The sequence below is a fragment of the Molossus molossus genome, unplaced genomic scaffold (genome assembly GCF_014108415.1).
Source record: "Molossus molossus isolate mMolMol1 unplaced genomic scaffold, mMolMol1.p scaffold_m16_p_8, whole genome shotgun sequence".
Lineage (NCBI taxonomy): Eukaryota > Metazoa > Chordata > Mammalia > Chiroptera > Molossidae > Molossus > Molossus molossus.
The window spans coordinates 69,914,414-69,919,623 of record NW_023425402.1 but is presented as its reverse complement, the minus strand read 5'-3'; the positions used below and the strand labels follow the sequence as shown (position 1 = coordinate 69,919,623).

The 5,210-nt window shown below is 40.3% G+C and overlaps 1 pseudogene; it reads right to left on the bottom strand.

Moving 5' to 3' along the window:
- Nucleotides 1–2,052: 2,052 nt before the first annotated feature.
- Nucleotides 2,053–2,391, bottom strand: LOC118621970 (annotated as a pseudogene).
- Between the last annotated feature and the right edge of the window lie 2,819 nt (nt 2,392–5,210).

Here is a 5,210-nt window from a genome sequence, read left to right as displayed (position 1 = left end):
TAGATGTTTAAAGATACCTAAAAATCAAAATTTTTAAAATGTTCTCAACACCATTATTCCACTGGCACTATTTCTTGAAGACTATTTCAGTTGGTGACAACATATTCCACCCCGACATCAAAGTAAAATCCTTATCAACACGTTGACCTTTTCTCTGACCTGTGCAACCAGCAGCCAGTGATGAAGGCCCGTCATTATGTATATTTCTTAGGTCTGTGTGCAGCCATTCCTAGTCCCACTGCCACAGCTCAGGTACTTCTCAACCTCCAACTTCATTACAGTAATGGTCTCCTAAATGACCTTTCTTCTAGCCCTGCACTTCCAAGTTCATCTTGCATGCCAGTAACCTCACTAATGTCACTCTCTTGCTTAAACATTTTCAGTGACTTCTCAATACCCACAGGACAACGTCAAAGTTCCTTAGCAGGGCATATAAAGGTCTTTGACATCTGGTCCTTATCTTCCAGCCCAGCTTCACCTCTTAACCCACCACTGAGCTGTTATAGGAGCAGAAACACACCATGCTGTTTCCCACTCTGTGCCTTTGATCATGCTGCCCCTTGGAATGTCCCTTCTCTCCTCCTCAGCTGGCTAGGTCTTCCTGTCCTCCTCCTCATTCTTCACAACAGTGGCCTTGATCTGCACAACCCTTTGCTTAGGCTCCATCTAAAGGCTTTTGAAAAATGATGTGTACCTTCACACCTTTTCAAATTGGTATCTTAAAATTTTTCATCATGGGTGTAAGTAGTCATCAGAAACATAATCTTTAGCACAATATAAATATTGTGCTAACTGCCTACCACACATGGCCCAAATTACTTGTTTTGTAAATAATGTTTCATTAGAAGATAGCACTGTTCTCTCATTTGCACATTGTTTCAGGCTGCTTTTGTACTACTGTAGATTTTCATAGTTACTATGCAGAGACTGTATGGTCTACAAAGTCTAAAAATATTTGCTATCAAGTCCTTTACAAAAAAGTTTGTGAAACCTCATTCCAGAATACAACTTTTATTCCACTTTTAAATATGTATCCAACGTAATCTGTATACCATAATGAATAAAAAATTAGCATTATTCATTTTAAAAATTAATAAGCTATTTAATGACTAGACATTATACGTAGTTTGTTTTTGTTTTTGTTTTGTTTTGTTTTTGGAAAAGAGATGTCTTGAATATTTATGACCTGTTCTTTAATAATTTAGTTGTAAAATTACATAATTTAATTTTTATTATTGGCTGTGTTTAACAACTGGCTTGCAACACAATTCCTGAAAACTGCGTAAGTACCTCTCCCAAGCCAGTATAAGCCAGCTGCAGCACACCACTGCCCCCGAGCCTCTAGGAGGCCTCAGGTTGTAGTGCCCACCGTGCGACATTGACCGAAGGGAAACAGGCTTGGAGGTGCTGCTGGTTTATTACTCAACCTTCTTTTGGAATGTTTGGGAGGAAGCAGGAGAAGAATCTTTAGCAGACTGCCATCGAGGAACTGCTGTCCTCACTTAAATTCAGCTATGCTCTGGTCTCCTTTCTTTCTCATCTGTACCTTCCATGGAGGCTATGAGTTTGAGGGGTTTACTCGAAGGACAGAAAGGGCAAAAGGAGAGGGGAAGGCTCTAATACAGAAGGATCAGGGCCACAGCCCCAGAGAGGGACAGGGAGGAGCTCAGGCAGAGATAGCCTCAGCCTCTCTGTTCTTATCCGTCAGCTCAAAAAGCAGACTTAGCAGATTGGCACAGATGCTTCTTATTGGTCTGACCAGCATGACTAGTAGGGGACATGGGAAGAGCCTGCCTATCTGTCCTGGCTCCCATCTTTCCTCTCCTGGGAATTCATGACTCTCCTGTCTGCCCTGGGCAAGGATCGCAGGCAGAGTCAGGATAAATACTACAGGATTGAGGTTTGAAATGGGCTCAGGGTGATGTCGAAAACATAGGTTACCAGACCATCTAGATAAAATGTCCATCAGGGTAAAGCAGAGACTTCTCGTACTTTCCAGGAATTTTAGGGGTCAGGAGGAAAAGCTTCCCTAGAGGCTTCCTACTGTACCCTTCATGCCATCAGCATGTCCTGGCTGTTGTCCTCGCCTTCCTTCATGCAGTGCTCCAGGTAAGATTTTCCCTGTTTCAATTCTTTAATTTTTTCTTCTACTATTTTTTGTTTGTCTAACAGCTGATTATAAATTACCTACTTGGACTGTAGAATAAACATTCTTTCTACACCTTCATACATGTTAGTCTCGTCTACTAATGTCATAGTCTCCGTATCTGTAAGATGGGTATGCTTTTTTGTTCTGTTTACCTGTTCAGTCTGTATGTCTGCAAGCTTCTGTTGATCGTCAATAACTTCAGCTTCGAGCTCTGTGAAGGCCTTCTGCAACTCCAGGTCCATGAGCGTAGCATCTTGGCTCACTCTCTGTGCCTATATACATTTTTTATTCTTGAATTAATGTTTTCATTTCATACTAGTACCCATATTAGTCATGGTTCTCTAGAGAAACAGAACCAATAGGAGATATATGTGTAAAGATTTATTTATAGGGGATTATCTCACATGATTGTGGAAGGTGGTAAGTCCCGAATGTGCAGAGCCAGTAGCCCTGTTCAGGCCTGAAGTCTGGCAGGCTGCTGTATGCCAGGAAGGGCCAGTGTGCCAGTTTGAAGACTGACCTGTGCCTTTTTGGATCAGTGGTGAGCCAGCCATTGTTCTATTCAGACCTTCAACCGATTGGATAAGGCCCACCCACAAATGGAGAGCAATTCACTTTACCCAGTCCACTGATTTAAGTGTCAATTTTATTCACAAATGTCCTCATAGAAACACTCAGAATAATGTTTGACCAAATATCTGCACACCCCATGGCCCAATCAAATTGACATATAATAATCACACCAGCTAATGCTATTCTAATATATTTTATGCTTGAAACTTTTTATAGATGTCCTTACCATACGTCTATGAAATTAAAATATATGTATATATGTTTTACCACCTATGTTTATTTTTAAATTAAAAAATATTTTACAATTATATGTATATTATTACATAGTATCAGGTATACAACATAGTGATTTATATTTAAATTTTAAATTAAATTTTTTTCTGACCATTATGCTCTAAGTGTTAGTTTCTTCTGGATTGGTATGTTATCATAATGATGATTATTATTATTATTTTTTTTTAATCCTCATCTGAGGACATTTTTCCATTTTTTGTACAGACAGAGTGGGAGGGAGAGAGAGGAAGAGAGAGAGAGAGAAACATCGATGTGAAAGGGACACATCGAGTGGCTGCCATCCGCACGACCAACCAGGGCCGGGGACAAACTGCAACCGAGGTACATGCCCTTAGTGGGAACCGAACCCGGGCCTCTCCGGACCGCAGGCGGACGCTCTAACCGCTGAGCCAAACCAGCCAGGGCCATAATGATTATTTTTACAAAACTGATGAAAATAAAAATACGTTACATATATAATAGATTTTTTTAATTTATTTTTTATTGATTAATTTTTGTTACAGATGATTCTCCTTTTTTCCCCCCACTGATTCCCTCCTCCCCCTCCCCTCCCTGCCCCTTCCCCAGATTGTTGTCCATGTCCACTGTTCATGCATACATGCGTATAAGTTCTGTGGTTCATACCTCCCCCACCTCCCCACTCCTTAGGGGATTGTCAGTCTGTACCCTGCTTCCGCGTCTCTGGGACTACCCCATTCCTCAAATTGTTATGTTCATTATATTCCACAAATCAGTGAGATCATATGAAATTTGTCTTTCTCTGTTTGGCTTGTTTCACTTAGGATGATACTTTCCAGGTCCCTCCAAGTAGTCTCAAAGGATAAGAGATCTTTCTTTCTTACCGCTGCATACTACTCCATTGTGTATATGTACCCCAGCTTTTTGATCCATTCGTCTACTGATGGGCACTTGGGCTGTTTCCAGATCTTAGCGATTGTAAATAGTGCTGCTACAAAGATGTAGCAGGGTACATATATTCTTACTTGTTGGTGTTTTATGCTTCTTAGGGTATATTCCTAGAAGTGGGATCCCTGGGTCAAATGGAAGATCAATTTTTAATTTTTTGAGGTGACACCATATTGTTTTCCATAGTGGCTGCACCAGTCTGCATTCCCACCAGCAGTGTACTAGAGTCCCCTTTTCTCCACACCCTCACCAACACTTGTTGTTTGATGGTTTGTTGATGGCGGCCATTCTGACAGGGGTGAGGTGATACCTCATTGTTGTTTTGATTTGCATCTCTCTGATGATTAGTGATGATGAGCATTTCTTCATATGTCTCTTAGCCATTTGTATTTCCTGTTTGGAGAGGTGTCTATTTAGTTCCTCTGCCCATTTTTTAATTGGATTCTTTGTGTTCCTTTTGTGGAGTTGTATGAGCACTCTATATGTATTGGAAATTAATCCCTTATCTGATATATCATTGGCAATTATGCTCTCCCATACAGTGGGTAGCCTTTCCGTTTTGATGATTGTAACTTTCGCTGTGCAGAAGCTTTTGAGTTTGATGTAGTCCCATGTGTTCATTTTCTCCTTTGTTTCTATTGCCTTAGGTGATGTGTCAGTAAAAATTCTGCTGCGTATGATGTCTGAGATTTTGTTGCCCACAGTCTCCTCTAGGATTTTTATGGATTCATGAGTTACATTTAAGTCTTTTATCCATTTTGAGTTTATTTTGGTGTAGGGTGTAAGTTGATGGTCTAGTTTCATTTTTCGGCAAGTAACTGTCCAATTTTCCCAGCACCATTTATTAAAGAGGCTGTCCTTACTCCACTGTATGCTCTTGTCACCTTTGTCAAATATTAATTGAGCAAATTGCCTTGGGTCCATTTCTGGGTTCTCTATTCTGTTCCACTGGTCTATATACCTGTTCTTGTGCCAGTACCAGGCTGTTTTGATTATGGTGGCTTTGTAGTATAACCTGAAATCTGGTATAGTGATCCCTCCAACTTTGTTCTTCCTTTTCAAGATTGCTGTGGCTATTTGAGGCCTTTTTTGGTTCCATATGAACTTTTGAAGTAATTGTTCTAGTTCTGTGAAGTATGCCGTTGGTATTTTGATGGGGATTGCGTTGAATCTATATATTGCTTTGGGTAATATGGACATTTTAATGATGTTAATTCTCCCAATCCATGAACAGGGTATGTGCTTCCACTTTTTTATATCTTGCTCTATTTCTTTTTTCAAAGACCTG